We start from the raw sequence: 22,051 nt of genomic DNA, 5'->3' as shown, positions 1-22,051 counted from the left end.
CCTGGTGGTGCAGTGGTTAAGAATCCGCCTACCAATGCAGGGGACACAGGTTCGAGCCCTGGCCCAGAAAGATCCCACATGCTGCAGAGCAACTAAGCTCATGCGCCACAGCTACTAAGCCTGCGCTCTAGAGCCCGCAAGCCATAACTACTGAGCCTGAGTGCCACAACTACTGAAGCCCGCACACCTAGAGCCCATGCTCTGTAACAAGAGAAGCCACCACACTGAGAAGCCCATGCACCTCAATGAAGAGTAGCCCCCGCTCGCAGCAATTAGAGAAAGCCCGTGCATAGCAACAAAGACCTGAAGCAGCCAAAAATAAATAAATTAATTAATTTTTTAAAAAAGAAGTACATTTATCTGCTGATGGGTATACAGTCTTTTTTCTCTGTGTTCTGGCTCCAACTCCATTCCTACTATACACCAGAAATGACCCTCTTGGAATTCTCAGGCTCCCTGGAATCAAATGTTGAAACCAACACTAAAAACCATACTAATGCTAAACACCACCAACACCATTTGGTAAAGCACAAATTAGATGGCACCTATTACTTTTCTTGATCCAGTTTTACTTTATTTTTATATCTTGTCTTTACTACATAGTACATATAGCATTTATTTTTAGTTTTATTTGTTAGTCACCCTGAAGTGCTCTTCTTCCTGGTCTTTCTGATTTACTCTTGCTAACGTTAATTAAAATTAGTTGCAAGCTTCTCTCTTGATGGTCAACTAGAGGTTGTTGTATGTACAGCCCCTTTCCTCATTATTCTTTCCATGTAGCTATTTTTAAAATAGATTGTTCAAAATCTTGATATCACAGGCTGCAGTATTCAAAGCCTTCCCTGCAATTCTTTTTTTTTTTTTCTGGTTTGAACTCCATTTTCTTTTATTTATTTATTTATTTATTTTAACATCTTTATTGGTGTATAATTGCTTTACAATGGTGTGTTAGTTTCTGCTTTATAACAAAGTGAGTCAGCTATACGTATACATATATCCCCATATCTCCTCCCTCTTTCGTCTCCCTCCCACCCTCCCTATCCCACCCCTCTAGGTGGTCACAAAGCACATAGCTGATCTCCCTGTGCTATATGGCTGCTTCCCACTAGCTAGCTATTTTACATTTGGTGCTATATATAAGTCCATGCCAGTCTCTCACTTCGTCCCAGCTTACCCTTCCCCCTCCCTGTGTCCTCAAGTCCATTCTCCATGCCTGCGTCTTTATTCCTGTCCTGCCCCTAGGTTCTTCAGAACCTTTTTTTTTTTTTTTTTAGATTCCATATATATGTGTTTGAAGTTGGTTCTAAAGGGAGAAAAAAGACTGCCTCTTCACATTCTTCAAGATTAAAAACTCTTGAGCTGTTAGTTTTCCATAATTTTCTGAGAAACATTATGCAATAAAACAAAATAAATTGACATGTACAGTAATAAATGATGGAAAGAGAACTGTGGAAGCACTAGAGTACTTGGTTTAGTGGTAACTGAGGTTTAGTGTCATCCTTGCCTTTCCCATTGAGTGTTCAGTCTTTCCTCCTATTATGTAAACTGCCCCATTGTCTCTAAAATAAAACCCTTTTGGGGCTTCCCTGGTGGCGCAGTGGTTGAGAATCTGCCTGCCGATGCAGGGGACACGGGTTCGTGCCCCGGTCCGGGAAGATCCCACATGCCGCGGAGCGGCTGGGCCCGTGAGCCATGGCCGCTGAGCCTGGGCGTCTGGAGCCTGTGCTCCGCAAAGGGAGAGGCCACAGCAGTGAGAGGCCCACGTACCACCAAAAAAAAGAAAAATAATAATAAAATAAAATAAAATAAAACCCTTTTATTTATTAGCTAATTTGAATTGGATTTATGTCACTTACATCTAAGCATTTTTCACTTCTACACATATAGCCACAAAAAATTTGGTAATATAGTTCAGAAAGTTAAAATTTTCCCTAGATTTTACTTAAGGATCCCAACTTAAACAAATCTCTGCTAGACAAAGTTCTTCCATCTTTTCTCTGTGTCTTCATAGTTCTTCATTCAGAAGACATTTATAGTTTAACCATGCTTCTTTAACTTGGTTTATAGTTTGTCACCACCCACCCCTCAACTCTCACCCTTTACTGGAAAAAATTGTGTTGTATTCATTTCTCTAATTCTCTTTCTTTTATGATTATTATTTAACGTTTGAATGTAGAAGGCAGTAGAAAAAATTTAACTTACGTGATACTCTGAAGATTACTGAAGATTTTTGAAAGGTAAATAGAACATTAGAGGTCAAGTAATTTTGTGTCCTAATATATAAATATATATTCTTGAAAGCCCTTGATAGCTGACCATCCACCTCTGTTTAAACATGTTACTGATTCATGAGATAGCTTGTTCTACCAGTGGATAACTCAATTGGTGTAAATTGACATAAAATGGCAAGGCCAATTTTTAATTTCCATAATCACATTAAGTACTTTTTGAAGTTACTATATTTGTCAGGTAGGGCTGCCATAACAAAATACCACAGACTAGGTGGCTTAAACAATAAAAATTTATTTTCTCACAGTTTTGGAAGCTGGGAGTCCAAGATCAAGGTCTTGGCAGGGTTGGTTTCTCCTGAGGCCTGTTTCCCTGGCTTGCAGATGGCCTCCTTCGTTCTGTGTCCTTGTATGGTTTTTTGCCGGGCATGTACACACCTAGTGTCTTTTTCTCTCTTCTTAGAAGGACACCAGTCACACTGCATTAGGGCCCCACCCTTATAACCTCATTTAACCTTAATTACCTCTTGAAAGGCCCTATTCTGTCAAACTGGGGGCTAGGACTTCAACATATAAATTTGGTGTGGTACTTATCTTTATATTTCTTTCTGCTCACATAATCAAGAAGCCATATTGAAATTTTAATTTTAATCAATGATCCTGAAAAACTTCCACTTGGTTTATAAATATTAACTTGGTCTTTTTAATTCAATTACTGGCAGTGAACCATTTCATGCTCTGTATAATTTACAAATATCTTGATTAATAAGAACTAATGACAAAATTATTATTTCCCTTACTACTTTTGTCATATTTCCTTCACTCACCTTTAGGGAGCATGATCCACTTCCTACTAAGAGATACTAATTTTATGAAGAATAAGCAAAGTAAGGTAGGAGAGTAGTTTCTCTGAAGAATCACTACAATTTTATTAACAAAAAACTAGCCAGTGCACAAAGCACAACAGCTTAAATTTCCACTGAAATAAATTTGGTTATAAATTACATGGTGTTTGATATCAAATATGCATATTTCATCTTATTCTAATGACAGTGACCATATGCAGCTTTTCAACCGTGTAAATTGTATTAGATATGAATACACTAGCATAGCCAATTTAATGACATATGGTAAGGATCATATTTCTTTTACTTTTTACTTGAATTTTTATCATAACTAACTTTAATTTCATAATAATCTAAGAGATTATCTGAATATATCAGTAATGATCACTTGACATTCATTCTATAGTGATTAAGTTGATGCTTTTTGTATATATATTTTGGAAGTTCTTAGTAGGATGAACATAAGGAACTTAGGGTTAACTATTTTAATTTAATTGATAAGGTGATTATAATGCCTCACTGCTTGTAATACTTACCTTGCCCCTCCACATTATGTTAATGGATATGTTAATATCCAAAATGTATCAACTGCTCATGTAACTCAACATCAAACAAACAAACAACCTGATTAAAAAAGGCACAGAAGACATGAATAGACATTTTTCCAAAGAGGACATGTAGATGGTCAACAGGCACATAAAAAGATGCTCAGCATTAAGGAAATGCAAATCAGAACCACAATGAGATATCACCTCACACCTGTCAGAATGGTTATCATCAAAAAGACCACAAAAAACAAATATTGGTGAGGATGTGGAGGCACAATATAGGGGTAGGGGATTAAGAGGTACAAACTATTATGTATAAAATAAACTAAAAGGACAATTGTACAACATGGGATATAGCCAATATTTTATAATAACTAAAATTGGAGTAGAACCTTTAAAAATTGTGAATTACAATATTGTACCCCTGTAACTTATGGAATATTGTACTTCAACTATACTTCAATTAAAAAAGAAAATAAAAAATAGATAAGCCACAAGGATATACTGTATAGCACCAGAATTACCATTATCTTATAATAACCCATAAAGGCATATAATCTGCAAAAATACTGAATCATGGGCTTCCCTGGTGGCGCAGTGGTTGAGAGTCTGCCTGATGATGCAGGGGACACGGGTTCGTGCCCTGGTCTGGGAAAATCCCACATGCCGCAGAGCGGCTAGTCCCGTGAGCCATGGCCACTGAGCCTGCACGTCCAGAGCCTGTGCTCCGCAACAGGAGAGGCCACAACAGTAAGAGGCCCGTGTACCACAAAAAAAAAAAAAAAAATACTGAATCACTAAGTTGTACATCTGAAACTAATATGATATGGTAAATCAACTCTATCTTAATAAATAATGAAATCATGAAAAAATGTACAAAGTTTATGTTACAAGATTAATTATAAAACTCATTTTTCATACAAAAATTCTAGTAAAATAGGGACAGCCCTCAGCAACATATAATGATTAACACCCTGAGGTATTCTTTAGCAATAAGGAATCTCTGTCCTGTCACAGTCTGTTTCATAATCTTGGCAATCTCAACTTCTCAGAGCTGGAGGCAGGTTTTGTGAAGGAACTCTCTACTCTTGAGAGTGGAAGGAAGACAAGTGGATGAGAATAAAAGGCTTCAGTTCACTACACCTCTCAGGTGCTTACTTCTCTGGAGGAGGTGACGATCGCCTCTGGTTGAGACCATGAGGACTGTGGTGGAGCCAGAAACGTCTTTCTGAGGATTTTACCTCCAAGGTCTGAAGAAATTAAAATACCTTCAAAGGTGAAGGAAATATGTATATTTTGGGAGATCCTCTAGCTGCTTTAGATCAAATGGAAACATTCCCTGTTACAATAGTCAAAAATTTCTTTTCAAATTTTCTAGATATTTTCCAGATGTGTTATCCAATAAGCCCACATTGTACATATTTAACAGTATAACTTTAAGATTTTTGAATAATCTTCATTATACCTTATATATATATCCTGTAGCTTAAAAAATTTAGAAATTGTTATAGCAGAGAAAGAGCATTGTTTTGGTTGTTTTATTAAGAGAAGCATCCAAGCTATTTCTGAAAACTATCTCCACATGTGTAGAGAAACTAGTAACTGAAAGAAGGAAAAAATAAAGATTCATAAGAAAATCTTTACTGTGGAACTATTACTGTGAATATATACTAAAAAAAAAATCAAACATAAATTAACCCATCTATCTTTTCTAATATATAATTCTGTTAAGTCCATTTGATCACATAAACCTATTTTTTTCTGAATGGAAATCTAATGCAATATTACATTCAAAGATGCTTTCCTTTCTGAGAAGAAAAAATATCATATTAATGCATATATGTGGAATCTAGAAAAATGGTACAGATGAACCATGGGATTCTAATAATAAAATTAATTTTTATTATCATAAAATAGCAATAGAATATTTATCTAAGTTAACTGATACGTTCAAACTTGTCTTTAAGTACCTACACAAATCCAAGCCAATAATAACTGTTCTTAATAAAATTAGCTTTTCTTAATAAAAAGACTAGAATTAATGGAAGAGTGAAAAAAGCTTTTGTATTTTTGAAATGCATTATTTATCCTTGGTTCAAACATTGCTTTCTGTAAACAGAATCTCTTGAGAGTCAATAATAGAATGAATAATAGTCATTAGTATCAGCCTGCATTTATATATGCTGACACATTTTTCATGTCACTGGTAATCTGCTAGTATTTTGCAACACAATGAAAACCTATTTGGTTAGAAAATTACAGAGGCATAGAAAAGTAGATTATCATCTTTTGGGCAGCCTTTATTTATAAGGCAATTCCCTTAGCAGTATTTCTCATTTGATTAGTTTAATGGAGGAGTAGAAGTATAAATATTTAAGTACATTATGAAAACAAGATGGTAGGTAATTATTAGTAAGGCTTTTATTTTTATGATTAACTTCTACTAAAAGGAAATTGTTAAGAGAATAATTTTTGAAGGATACAGAGACTCAGGTTAATAGCATGCGGTACTTTCTGCTCTAACAAGAGAAAGCAAATCAAAAGAGTGTTGCTGTATAAAGAAAACATACATTTGAAGTCAGTCAAGCTATCTTTATTAACCTGGAAACTCTGAGAGGAAGGACACAGTGTCTAGTGTATGAAATCTGAGTGATTTTGAAACACTGTGGAAATCAGAAACATAGGCATTTTCGAAGGAAGATTGCATATTAATTAATATTTAAATAACTTACATAGTTGTAACAAACCAGGACTGTTACTGTAGTTGGTATGTATCATCTAATTTGCTCTTCACAATAATCCTAGGAACATCTTTGGTCTGTTGGAAGAACTGTGTGAGAAAAGTCTCAGAAAGGTTACAGTTACAGGGAGTTTTCTGAAAGCTAGCCCAGTGTTTTTTTCACTCATGCCAGAAGTAGAACTTCCACACCTTCCACAGAAAGGTGCCAATAGTTTTACTTGGGTACAACTCTAAGAAAAAAAGATGTAAATGTGAACAGAAGGCACAATACCTTTTAGTAAATCAGAAGGAACTGGGCTAGGAACCCAGAAATGTCAGGCTTGTTCCCTTAGCCATTTTGGTATATTTTATACAGACATGGTTCATAGAAACAAAACACTTTTATCGTTTTAAAGATCAGGAAAATGAGATAGCTATCTTCCTATACCAGTGGAAAAGTACTTTTTAGTCTTTTATTGCATTCTTTTCGCAAAACCCTATAATGTGTTGTATAATTACTCTTTCTTATACAAGTGGGAAAAATAAATAATGTAGATGAAATGTCCAGGCTTTTATATTTCATGTAAGTAGTTACAAGTCATCTCAGCAGCTGCAGGATTGGGGGAAAAATAAATAATTGTAACCTTCTGAATTTAGTTTTGACTTTTGTCAAACCTTCAAAACTTCTTTGAAGATCTGGATTTCTCTGATTTTTGAATTGAATATTTCCACTAATAATTGGCTTTACGGATGTAGCAAGATGTAGCTCTCTTTTTGTGGAGCAGGCTCACAACACTGAATACAGGAAGAAAAGCTTCTTAAATGAAGGAATGAGACAATAATGGACATTTGATCTGCTAGTATCTAGAGCAAACAATGAACCGACTAAGCTCTTAAGGAACTTCCAACAAAGCTGCATTAGGGGCATTTGTTCCTACTTTAAAGCATACCTATTTAGAGTGGGAGAGACAAGAGGAAGACATAATTTGTCAGAGAGCAAGCCCAAAGTAAGGTGAAGCTTTGAAACTACTGTATGTGGAAGACCTTCAAACACAACTAAACATTAATCAAAAACCAATTGAGTATTGATGCATTTCTGTGAGCTTATCTATAAGTCAAACAATGTTACAAAAACTGGAAAAATAAAGATTGTGGGGAAGACGCACAATAGAAACCAAAAATTCTGGCTTTTAATTTTTACTCAAAAGTACTCTTAAAATAAATTTTCAGTAAAGGAGAATTGTCACAAAGCAGTAAAGTCACAGAAATCTCAAACTACTAAATTCTCATTATATACAGTTTAATAAATTTGTAATATTATTAAGTACGGCAAAACACCACGTGGCTTGACAAATGGCTTTCGACATTTATTTAAACATTTAAAAATGTGTTCCTGGGCTTCCCTGGTGGCGCAGTGGTTGAGAATCCGCCTGCCGATGCAGGGGACACGGGTTCGTGCCCCGGTCCGGGAAGATCCCACATGCCGCGGAGCGGCTGGGACCGTGAGCCATGGCCGCTGAGCCTGCGCGTCCGGAGCCTGTGCTCCGCAACGGGAGAGGCCACAACAGTGAGAGGCCCGCGTACCACACACACACACACACACACACACACAAAATGTGTTCCTAATATAATATGTCAAGGTGACCACTGTTTATTCAAATTGTGCCATGGAACAATATTTCCCATAATTAAATCATTTAGCTGATTAGCATTAGCACAGGTGAGAGGTAATAGAGAAATTTATGTGACCTGACCGTATTTATGATTCATCTTTTATTTTTAATACAAAATTTCCATGTTTTAAAATGTAATTTAGGGTCATCTTTTATTTTGTTGAATAGGTATTTCTATATATCCCATGTAACAAGTTGATCAGAATTCAACAATGATGTAAAATATCATCATTAGAGTCATATATGAATATGCTGGAATGGAATATACATACAATATTTTCATATTGCTTTTAAAATGAGTTAAAATGGAACTTTCATCTCTTTTAATGTTACTATTTGTCACAGTTAAAAGGCAGATATATTTACTTCCATGATAATGCACATATGTAAATATGTGAGAAATGAGTCTAAAATTAAAAAGCTTTCATGTGCTCTTTCTTCATATGTATTTCACAGTCATTTTTTCTTGCCCCTCTCCTTTCTTACTTTTACATTTCATGTAGTTAAGTCTTCTCGGTGCCTTATTTCTTATTTAAATTTGAGGCACCTGTTCTCCTATTTGTGGCTTTTTCTTTCAGTTTTTTAAAAGTAATGGTATTACACGGTATTTTACATACATACACACAATACAGATACATATATATGTATGTATTCTTGGGAAACCACCACTCAACGTAAGAACTAGAATACTACCAACATTGCTGAAACTGTGTGCCTCTCTAATTTCATCCTCCATTCTTCTTCCCACATCTAGTCATAAACACTACCCTGTGTTTTTAATAATTATTCACTTTCATTTATTAAAATATAATTTACCATATTTGTATATGACCAAAACATATAGATTGTTTTGTTGTTTTGAATCTATGTAAATGGAATCATGTTGTACACATAATTAGAGACAGCTTTTTCACTCAATATCATGCACATAAGATTGATCCACGTCACTACCCATGCGTTTCTCGTTCATTTTCACCAATATGTAACAGTTCACTTTGTGCATAAATCCAATTTTATATTTCCACTTTTTTCACACTGGCCATTTAGTTGTTTTCTGTAGTGGATTGAATAGTGTCTCCTCAAAATTCATGTCCACCTGGAACCCCAGAATGTGACCTTATTTGCAAATAGGTTTTTGCAGATGTAACTAGTTAAGGATCCTGAGAGAAAATTATCCTGGATTAGGGTGGACCCTAAATCCAATGACTATCATCCTTATAAGAGGAGAGGGTGCAGAGACAAGAGAAAAAAAGCCAAGTAAATACAGAGGTAGAGAGTTATGCTGTTTAAACCAAGGAATGCCAGGAGCCTGGAAGATGCAGAGGATTAGAATCTTTGGAGAAACCTGGCCCTGCCCACACCATAATTTCAGACTTCTGACCTCTGGAACTGAGACGGAAGAGATATCTCTTGTTTTAAGCCCTCATCATATCCTCTATGTCTCTTTATCTCTATTTTGTATCACAACTTTTGAGTCTCTGGACCTCATCCTGGTAGCACCTTCAGGCTTGTCTTAGATATTTCTAATTCTTTCTTCAGAGGTGTTTCATCTTTTGGTGAACCCATTCACTGAGCTGTAAATTTCAATAATTTCACAGATTGTTTATTTTTCTTCCATGCATTTTTATATTATTCCTTTCCTGACAATTTTTCTCATTCTATTCTACTTTTTAAATTCTTATTCCACTTTGAGCTGCAAATCAGAATTAATGTTTGCAATAGAAATAACTTTATGAATGACTGTTCATATTCTATGGAGATAGAATAACTATATAAATTATTTGACCTCCATTTACTAACTATAAATGTTTATCACTTTATTAATTGATATATATAATTAATTTATATTATTTCTAAAAATGTACCACATAGGTAAATGAAATAACATTTAAAACAAGCCAAAACTTTTAGCAACCTCTAGAAACTTTGTTTTTTTGCTTTGACAACCTCTTTAAATATAAAAGTAGGTAATAATAATATTTCCTTCAGCCTATTAATTATTAATAGGTAATAGCAATTATTTGGAAATAGCATCATAAGAATTCTGTTTCTACTGAAGTTCAGTTCTATTTAGCAAAGTACACATAGAACATACTCTTTTCAATTTGTCAGTACATATTAATATGCACTTTTGATTTTATGGTGCATAGCAGACATACACTTTTATCAAAACATCTATTGTTTTTCAGAGATCTAAAGCATAAGTACTGAGAAGACTATTTGTATCATTGAGATGAATGCTAAATGAATTTAGCAATATTTGTTATTAATATTATTTCTGCTACTAAATATTTTGTTTGAACTGTCCTCCCAAATGACAAAAAGGAAAATATGTATATATAGTTTACATTTTTAAAATTTCATCTTAATTTTTTTTCTTTGTTATATAGAAGTAGATGACACTAGTGATGGGTTAAAAAGAAAGAACTCCTGTTTCCAAGGTAACCAATCTAAATTAATAGCAGCCATACAGAGCTTCATGTTCAGAATATAATGTAAAAGGTTCAATCTGTAGTTCAGTAAAGAAAGCCAAAATTGTTATATTTTAAGATTGGTTTGGAAACATTTTTACATTTCAAAAGTTTAGGCCTAGAATTTTAATTTCAATTAGGCAGTAATATTTCTTTCTCAAAACTAAAACAAACTTTTTCTGATAAAATTTCAGATTGAGGCAGAAATGCCACTGGTTTTCCTCAATAATTCCATTATCTACATAACAGAATATGAAATAAGCTATAAAAATTCTCCAATGAAATATTCTGATGGAGAACTAACACTAATCATTGTCCTCAAAGTCCATGTGAACTTCTCTTACTCTCATGCATGTATTTATTCATTCCTTCATTTATTCTATCTATCCATCTATCCATTTTACACATGCCTGTCTTCTGTTGTCCTTCTACATTTTAAGAAACACAGGTAGAAAATGATGGACCTGAGGTTTGCTCATGTGTGTACTCATTCCAGAGTCTGAACTCTTAGCCTCTATGCTGTAATGTCTCACAGAAGAGAGTGCAGAAGAGTGAAAGAAAGAATTTACAGAGAAGGCATAAGTGATCCAGTAGACGTAATTTATTAAAGCATTGTTGCAGAGGAAGGCTTTAGAATTTCTGAGCTAGCTAGTATTAAGACAAAAGTAAAGGAAAGTTCAAATAGATGAAAACAGTGGGCAATTAATGAATGCTGTCGAATTTAAATTCTAGTAGTTTCCAAGGGTAATGATGGTCAAAACTAAGTTTACAATTGTAGAGTTTACATTTAATAAATTGCTCTGTCACATCCCTGGCGGTCCAGCGGGTGAGACTCTGTGCTCCCAATGCAGGGGGCACAGGTTCAGTCCCTGTTTGGGGAACTAAGACCCCATGTGCCACATGGCACAGCCTTAAAAAAAAATGCTCTGTGTGTGTGTGTGTGTATGTGCATAACTTAGAGACTTAGTTAATTTTGCACACAAAAGTTCACTCATATAGTGACAAGTGTTCAAAAACCTTTTAATGTCAAATATCCAAGTTAGTAATAGCAAGGAACTGATGAAAATAGAGTGCATTAATTTGGATGGAACACATTGAACACATGTTCGTTGAACTGTTCCATTAGTTTCTGCTACTACCTATCTGTAGGGAATGAGAGTGAGAAGGGATGAATATTAAATAATTAATGCCTTGATCAGGTATAACTAGCTAGATACAGTCCTGTCCTGAAATCCACATGAATGTCACAAAGTGGACCACTTTGGCTGGGTTAATAGATGATATCAAGAGAAATACTGATAAGAGAAACAAAGTACTTAGATCCTAAGCCTAAAGAAGACAAGAGAGCTCTTCCTGTGTATTAAACCATGCTTTGCAAAACTTTGGAGACAGGAAAATATTTTTTCCTGTATATCATGTTATGAAGAGTTGAGCTTCTCCCTGAAAGGTTATTGATTTATGAGGAAATAAAAGAAATTTTTAATCTAAAGGCCAAATCTTCCTTAGAGTACTGACAGCAGAATCCATTGTATAAGATTGTCCTAAAATAAGATCCAAAACCTTCTGAATTCTCATGACTGGAGTACATGTGAAGCACATTTATACCAAATTTCTCTGTATTGTAAATAGGATTAGTCAGGAAAGACAAAATCATTATTTTAGTGTCATGGGGGTTTTATTCATCTTTATGTACTTAGAGAGTGATAGGCATAAAATGATTATCTACTAAATTCCTGAGACAGCTAAATAATATTTAGAAATCATCATCTTGTTCAAATCCACATAACTATTCAAGCTATAAATCAATATACTCTGAACTATAAGAGATGCAAAGTAGTTTAAGACTTGATTTTTGCCTTCATGAGAATTAGGAAATCTCATAAGTGCAATGCTAAACTACAAATCTTATATTAGAACTTACAGTTCAATTTATGAAATTTTTATTCAATATTCTCAATTTAAAAAATCCCTGGCTCCTGGCTGATAGATTTCAACTTTGTGGCAAAGTGAGGTAGTTCATTCTGTATTTTTAATACTTCTGACTGGCAGAGAGTTCTTACTTAGTAAAATTCTGTTAGAATTGGTCAATTCTTCAAGTTTCCTCTGGCAGTCTTCCTCTAAATATCATCCACTCTTTCATCTGCATTTTAAAGCTTTCTCTTTCTGCTTGTTCTTTATTTTCTACATACAGATATGCCTGAAACTATGGTTAAAGTACATTTCCCTCTAGGAATTTTTCTGTCTCACCTTTTCATAGCAAATGTAGGCTAAATTGCTCTATGTTTTCTGAAAAGTATGAATGTGTTTTTACCCACACATGTAAGGTTCTGTGCTAACCACTAAAAGATGTGCAAAGAGAATTAAAAAGAATTTAGAGAAACAAGTTGAATATAAATACATTGATAATTAATAATACAAGGCAGTAAGATGGGTCAACTATATTATAGAAATCTATGTTATATATATTTAGAGGAGATAGACATAAGTTTTCATTAGTGAATCAGAAGGTTTTATATAAGCTATACAGCTTAAGGAGATTAATCTTAATGGCAGAGTAGAAATTTAATGGAGAAGAAAGGTACAACAAAACTGTATGTATGTGAGAGGGAAACAGTTTGGTAGTGTGGAGCATTACAAGGGTTAGTTCAAGTTGAAAACAATAATAATGAAACAGAAGAGATATTATTTTGGAGATATATGTTATTTTTGAAATCATAAAAATGACTTTTGAATGCCTTACCCAAGTTTTTGGTCAGCTTTAAATTGGCTAGTTATCATATCCTAAACACAAAAAAATCAATTTTAAAATAATCATGATAATTCTTATTCCTATTCCACCACATTTCATATTTTTCCCTTTTCTGACACTTACAGAGAACTATACATGTTATTTCTTTCTCCTACTGCATACATTACAGTGGTGAAGTAATTGAAATGAGTTCAGATAGATACTACATACAATGTATTTCAATTATTAATTAATCAAATCTGATCCTATAATAATACAGAAGAATATTTGACAATGCAAATTTGTGAAGAACCAAAAACATCCAGCTGAATAATTTGACTTCTAAAAATTTACTTTTAATATTTCTGAAATAATATAATTATGCAATGTAATTAAGATACAGATTTCATTTTAATTTCTAATGAAATATGTATGCAATATTATCATGAATACCCTGTAACTATTTTAAAGCTAATTATAACATTTATTATTCATTGATATGTTAATTCTTAATAGACTAGATACTCAAATGGAAAAATTTTTTTGATAGAAAAGACGTGAAAATTGCCAAAATTCAATTCAACATGAACATGGTTGCCTCTAGGGAATAGAGCTTTTGAGGCGGAGGGAAGGGAGATGATATATTTAAGATATGTTTATATTTAAGATATATTTAAAATATGAGGGTTAATAATAATTTTATTAACAAATATATTTTAAATCTATAAATGATGTATGAATCAATTCTACCAAATATTGGTTGATTTTAAGCATTTTATTTTGTTTCATTATAAAATAAATTTTATTTTATACATAAAATTTTAAATAATTTTTAAAAATAAAAATTTTTATTTTAAAATTTAAAAATAAATTTTAAAAAATTGACAACAATGTGTGCTGACAAGGATGTGAAAATGGAACTATCATACATCGCTGGCAGCAGTGTAAACTTTGAAGAATCGTTTAGCTGGTTTCTATAATGTTAATTGTACACTTACAATATGATTTAGCAATTCTATTCCTAGGTATTTTTAAAAAGGAAATAACAATGTATGTCCCCACAAAGTCTTGTACAGGAAAGTTCTTAACCTCCTAATTTATAAAAGCCCCAAACTAGAAACAATCCAAATTCCCATTAACAGGTGAATGAAAAAACAAATTATGACACATCCATTCAATGGAGTCCTACTCAGCAATAAAAATAAACTACTAACATAGACGAGCAGATGAATGAATTTCAAAAAACATTATATTGAGGAAAAGGAGTTCCACTGTGTGGAGGTAGGGGAGGAAGGCTCAGATTGACTGTTAGAGGCACAGTCATTCAATTGTGGGAACATTCTGGGTGATGAAAATATTCTACATCTTGTCTGCGTTGGTAGTTACATAGCCTATACAGATACCAAATCTCACAAAAGTGAAAGAAAGTTCTGTGCATTTAATGTTATATAAATTATACCTCAACTAACACCTGTAAGAAAAAGATTCTTTTTAAAAAAAATTTTTTTGAAATATAGTTGATTTACAATGTTGTGTTAGTTTCTGGTGCATAGCAAAGTGATTAAGTTATATATATATTATATATATATATTCTTTTTCATATTATTTTCCATTATGGTTTTTTACAGGATATTGAATATAGGTCCCTGTGTGATACAACAGGAACTTGTTGTTTATAAAAAGCTTCTAAATGGTGGAACTTTTTAATCAAGTTTCACACAAAATATAAAATGTTCATTTCTGTATATTTAAATACATTTTCAGATTAAACATATATCTTAAAATTGCTTGTAGAGCAATTTTTTCTAAAAATGCAAAAATGTTAATATTTTAAAATATCATATTTTGGTTATGATATATGCATTAAACAAGACCAATAAACTCCAGTATAAAAATAAAAGGAAAATATTGAAATACAGAGCTCTGATTTTAATTTTTCACTTGTCTGTTATATTTGATATGTATAATAGTGAAATTATAACTTTGTTCTATCATTTTCCTCTTTACCAAAAAGTATTTAGTACTTCAGTCTATGATCAAAAATTGTTTGCCATTAAGTGGATTTCATTTACTGGAAATGTCACTACTTCTGAAAATGTCAACTTTGATGTAATATAAATAATATTTGAATTAAAATGAATAAATCAAACACATATAGAAATGTGTACAGCTATAGTTGCCCAATTTAGCTGACTTCTAAAAGAAAGTCATCTTTGGTCAAAAAAAAAAAAAATCAGCCCTCTAGGATTGAGATACTAGTGTATCATTTATTATTCATAAAGTAGATCCAAAATAAAAATTGTATTAAATTTTACCATATAGAAAGTCAGGGAGACTACATAAAGAGAAGCTTTACTTTCCAAGTAGGGGATTAAGACATAGAAGGATCCTAGGTGACCCTTGACTGATCTTTGGTCAAACATGATATGTATAGAATTTATGATTACTTCTTCTAACATGGAAAATAAATGGAATTAGCAAATTAAATCTGCTGCCTTTTGTTCTTATGTAAATCAAAATAAGATCCTTTCATAGTACATAAATTATATATACTGCAATGAGAAAATGAACATCATGTTTGCCATATTCCTCTGAGAAATCTTTTGATTTAAAAAACTGAGCTTATTTTCAGTTTCTGTTTCTCTTAATAAAAGAAGTGTCTCTTGAAATGTCTCAATGAAATAATAAAGATTTAATTGGATTTCACTACAGATCACCATTTTTTTCCCACAGAAGATAATAAATGCAGTCACAACACTTATCTCCTACAAAGTCATAAAGCTTGGCAGTACTTGTTCATCAAATCTCCTTCTATTTTACCATCATCCTTCCCCCAGGAGAACAAGTTAGTCATGCAGTATCAGTAAGCCTTGGGCTTCCAATGGTGACTGTTAAAAATAGTACTCAACCGTGCTTAGTCTGTGTTTGGTAATAAGCCCCTTACAAACATTAACTAATTTATTCTTCCAACGTTTCTAGGTGTAAACTATTATTATCACAGATGTTGAGTGACCTGCCCAAGGTCATCTAGTTAGTAAGTGATGGATCCAGGCTGATGGCCTCCAGGCTTCATATTCAGTCTCTATACCTACTCCACTGTGTAGTAGAAGGAAAGCAGTGCATGTAATAAGTGAATTTGACTGGACATTAACTTGATAAAGAGTTATGGAATAATAAAATAATTTTTACTAAACACTGTTCTTACTGTTGTATACATTTAATATCACGGTTTTAAAATATAATCAGGTAGGTTTGACCCAGAGCAGGAGTCATCACTGATTCAGATAAAGGTCTAAAATATATCCCCTTTTGTTTCAAACGCTCTCTCACTTTTTTACTATTTCTCTGGACACCCCATTATTGGGCTCACTTTCCCTCGCTCCATGCTATCCATTCTTGCTATTTGGGGTCCCTTGTGGTTGACAGCGGTTAAGAAAGTTTTTACTTTTCTAGCATTGGTGTTGATACTTATTTATGTTCAAGTTTTGAAGAACTTCCTTCAAGAAGCAGTCCCCTAGTTTATAAGCACCCAGAGGAAAAGTGCTATCATCTGGTTTTGAATGTTTTTGCTAGCACCTAGCATAGTACTTAGTACATAATAGGTCCTCAATAAATGATGTAATATGAATCTAGATATGACTGTATGAATCAGTTATATAGTGTGCTCAGCTTAGACTGAATGTTTAAATCATAGTAACTGACTGATACCAATTAGCTGATTTTTTTGTCATCTTAAAAATCAATGAACTATTTCCTTAAGAAATATTTGTTTGCAATCATACTCGTCTGCCAATTTTCTGCTATTCTGTATGTCATGAAAAAATTTCCCAGAACTTATCCCCACTGGATTGATAAATTAATAACTAGGAAAACTGGGAATAAGGTTCATATTTAGAAATCATTTCATACATTTTTTGTTAAAAACAGATTTATTGAGATATGCTTGATTATAATAAACTATGAATATTTAAAATGTACAGTTTGATAAATATTTATACATGCACACTTCATGAAAGGACTCCCACTATAAAGATTGTGCAAGGTTTTTTGACAGTTTATAAAAATGTTAATGGATACCTGTCACAATTCTGTATTCCACTAGACAGCACTGCTAAATATTCTACAGTTAGGCAGTGTACATGTACTCCTACTCTTCCTTACCTGCATTAAAGTCATTTCCTATCTCTGACAAATTGTGTGTGTTTGTGTGTGTGTGTGTGTGTGTGTGTGTGTGTGTATAAAATATTAAAAGGGAAGTAAAGCTAAATAGCACATACATCTATACCATACTTCAGAAGTTTGGTCAAGCATAAATTTTTCCTTTAAAATTGTTGTTAAATTTTAACCTAATAATATCACATTGGTTTGTAATCTGTATTAACTAATTTAATTTAATTTAATTTTTTATCTGCTTGGCTGATATATGTAGAGCCTCTAATGCTGGTAATTTTTTTTTTGTCCATTTTGGAATGATTAAAGTTTGGGTTTCAGAAAGAAATTATCTCTCTTCACTGAGGGCCAATTAGGACACAATTTAACACTTTTTTTATTTAAAAGTAAAACATTTCAGAAAACTTTCTTCAAAAAATTCTAGGTATATGCCATCATATTCTGGCCCTTTCTTTACATTAAATCATTAGTCAGATGCAAAAAACCTCCATGGCACAATGAAAACAAGAGAAAATAATCACAGCATTTGACTAATTTCTATGCAACTTAAACAACTTTATTAGAACAATTTTCTTGATCTGTATGTCAAAAATAGTAAATAAAAGAATAATGAGTGTACTTTAAAAGACAGAGTAAGGGGCTTCCCTGCTGGTGCAGTGGTTGAGAGTCCGCCTGCCGACGCAGGGGACACGGGTTCATGCCCCAGGCTGGGAGGATCCCACATGCCGCGGAGCGGCTGGGCCCATGAGCCATGGCCGCTGAGCCTGCGTGTCCGGAGCCTGTGCTCCGCGAGCGGAGAGGCCACAACAGTGAGAGGCCCGCGTACCTCAAAATAAATAAATAAAAGACAGAGTAGGGAATTTAACATGTATCTTTTATCTATTACTCTAATAACAAATTTTAATGTACTTGCTATTCCCTGAAGGGGAGATAAATTTAATGTGATTAAATTATAATGGGCAAAACTTTAAAAATATATTTTAAGCAGAAGCTGACACTCCATAGAAAATTTCCAAATGCATTTGATGTAGCTATAATACGAAAAACATTCTACTTATGTATCTGTGTCCTGGCTTAAACTGCTTTTCACCTATCTTCCTTGCTGGCCTCCCTATTGTTATTGCCAACACAGAAAAATAAACAGGAGTTTTAGTTTTGATGATTCTTCTGTTTCTTATTCTCATCATATTATTCTAATTCTTTCTTTGTAATTTTATTATTACTTTCTGAAGCCAATTGTGATAGAAGACATAGCATTTTGGATTCAGGTAGGGAAAAGATTAATGGGAACAGAGAGAAAGCTTTCATGTGGATAATCTGAGAGAATGGGATTATGGGAAGAGGAAACAAAGACAGGGCAACTAAATGTGATTGTGACAGTCATATTTAAAATCATCCTGATTACTACAGTGTATTTGAACCAGAGCAAAGATTTGTATTTGTTCAATGTATTTATCATAAATAGCTTTGAGGAAGTTTGTTTATCCAAGATAGTGTCTAAAAGTTTTGCTTCATTTAAATAGATTAGGATAATAAAAAAGAATTAAATTTAAGAGAGAAATTACACAGCGCTTTTAGAGAGTTGTATTTGAGCATAAACTGTGTATGAATTAAATAAATAAGGGTATTATTTTTAATATGGGAAGGACTCCAGAGGGTTTCTCTACGTGTATGATGTCAAGCAACTCTGAACTAAACTAATTAGATGAAAATATCTTTCAAATGAATACTTTTACACCTTTATATGTAAATCAATTTTATTCTTACTGTATGAGTATGCCCTGCATTCATTACAGGTTACCTAAACCAAGATGAAATTGGAAAACATGTAGTTAGCTATGAATATGATAGAAGGGATTTACAAAGAGTTAAAATGAATGTGGGTTACTAATAAACAGAAGTGATGTGGTTGTTTGATATTATGCTAACAACTGCAGCAAAAATGATAACAAAAATACTAATTAATATTTATGAATTACTATGTGCCAAAAATTTCCTGTTTCATGTGCATTAACTCTTGTTTTTTCCAGTTTTGTTGCGATATAATTGACATATAAAAATGTGTCTGTTTAAAGTGTACAACATAATGATTTGACCTATGTATGTATTGTGAAATGATTACCACAATAAGTTTAGTTAACATCCATCACCTCACATAGTTACAAATTGTGTGTGTGTAATGAGAATTTTTAAGATCTACTCTCTAAGCTACTTTCAAATATACATTATTGTAAACAGTAATCACCATATTGTACATTACATTCACAGAAATTACTCATCTTATAACTGGAAGTTTGCACCTTTTACCATCTTTACCCATTTTCCCCACTTCCTACCCCCACCTCTGGCAACCACCAATTTTTTCTCTGTTTCTATGAGGTTTTGTTTTGTTTTGTTTTTTTTAAGAATTCCTATAGAAGTGAGATCTTACAGTATTTGTCTTTCTCTGTCTGATGTACTTAACTTAGCATAATGCTCTCAAGGTACATCCATATTATCACAATGGCAGGCTTTTCTTCTTCTTTTTAATGTAATAGTCCATTGTATATATATATCTATACATTTTCTTTATCCATTCTTCTGTTGATGGACATTTAGTTTGTTTCTATGTCTTGGCTACTGTAAAAAAATGCTGCAGTGGACCTAGGAGTACAGATATTTCTTCCACATAGTGATTTTGTTTCCTTTGGATGTATACCCAGCAGTAGAATTGGAAGATCATAGGGTAGGTACGTTTTAAAGTTTTTGAGGAATGTCTATATTGTTTTCTGTAGTGGCTGTACCGGTTTACATTTCCACCAGTAGTGCACAGGGGTTCCCCTTTCTACATCCTTGCCAATACTTGTTATTTCTTGTCTTTTTGATAATAGCCATTCTAACAGGTGTGAGGAGATAGTTCATTGTGGTTTTAGTTTTCATTTCCCTGATGATTAGTGATCTTGAGCATCTTTCCACATACCTGTAGGCCATCTATGTGTCTTCTTTGGAAAAATGTCTGTTCAGTTCCCCTGCCCATTTTTTCATAATTTTTTTACTTTTGGGATGTATGAGTTCTTTATATTTTTGCATATTAACATTGATCAGATATATGATTTGCAACTAATTTCTCCCATTCTGTAGCTTGCCTTTGCATTTTGTTGATGGTTTCTATTGCTGTGTGAAACTCTTTTGCTTGATGTAGTCCCACTTATTTATTTTTGCTTTTGTTGCTTTTGCTTTTGGTATCAAATCCCCAAAATATATATATATATTTTCAAAACCAGTTTCAAGGAGCTTACTCCCCATATGTTTTCTTCTAGGAGTTTTATTGTTTCAGGTCTTACTGTCAAGTCTTTAATCCTTTCTGAGTCAGTTTTTGTGTATGAGGTAAGATATAGGTCCAGTTTCCTTTTGAATGTAACTGTCCAGTTTTCTCAACATAGTATTGTTCAACATAGTATTCAAGTATTCAACATAGTATTGAAAATACTTTCCTTTTCTCATTGTTCATTCTTAGCTACTTTAGAGTAGCTTTTTAATCCTCACAGTAACCTAAAACATAGTGTTACTTTCACCCCTATATTAAAGATGAAGAAACACAGGTAGAGATGTTAATTAACTTGCTTAAGATCTTAAGAATGGTTAGGAAATAATGGAGCAAGGTTTAAGCCCAAGAAGTCTGGCACCAGAGTCTCACTCTTAATAACTATGATACCTCAATCCCCATTCCTTAGATCCATAATTTCTTTATGAAGTTTTCTTGCTTTTTTTTATTAGGCAGACTTTTCTGCTGTCTTCTTTTCTTTTATGAACAAATACTCCTTTCTCTTCCTCATATTCATGAAAGTTACAAAACCATAGGGCTTTCAACATACTTTGTTTTAGTGTCTTCCAATGCAAGCTGTCCCCTTCTTTCTATGATTAAATCCACCCCACCACTTGGGACTTGTACCTCAATACTTTCCTCTAAACATATGACACTCTTGTGTTTGGAACATTCTAGACTACTTTGTGTTCCAAACAGTGGGCAAATATGACTACCCACTACTCAAAACCTGTGTTCATAATATTCTTCCAATCTATCATGTGTTTCATTTCTCTTTTACCAAAACATAACTTACTACTTAGCACAAATGCCATTCCCTCTGAATATTTTTTTTCTAAATAACTGTGTCAGATTTAGTTGTTTCTTTTCCTATTCCAGCCTATCATCTTGCCTATACCCTTATGATTGCACTTGTTTTATTTTCCTTTTATCACAATTTGATTTTTAAATCTCTGAGTCCATAAGGAATCAAATATCTTTGGAGTGTTAACTTTTTAGCCATTGAACAAATTTAACATAACTAATGACCCTCACTCAGGCATAAGGTTGATTTTTGCATCACTGCTTATAATGGCAAAATTTGTAAAGTGTCCAGTCATCAAAAGGGAAATAGTTAATTTGATTAGTCTATAGTCATACTCTAGAATAATTTCAGTTTTTAAATATAATGAATTAAATTTATGCATAGTGAAAACAGAAAATCCTACAACACTTATTATTAAAAAGAAATTAAACTAATAAAAGACAAGCACTCTGATCTGATTTTCTGGTTTTTAAGACAAGACTAAAACAAAGAAATAATGTTTGTGTATATCTGGTATGCTAAGCAGAATAAAACCTCTGAAAGATAATCACAACTTAATC

The sequence above is a fragment of the Kogia breviceps genome, chromosome 13 (assembly GCF_026419965.1).
Source record: "Kogia breviceps isolate mKogBre1 chromosome 13, mKogBre1 haplotype 1, whole genome shotgun sequence".
Taxonomy (NCBI): Eukaryota; Metazoa; Chordata; class Mammalia; order Artiodactyla; family Physeteridae; genus Kogia; species Kogia breviceps.
Note: the sequence above shows the minus strand (reverse complement) of the source record.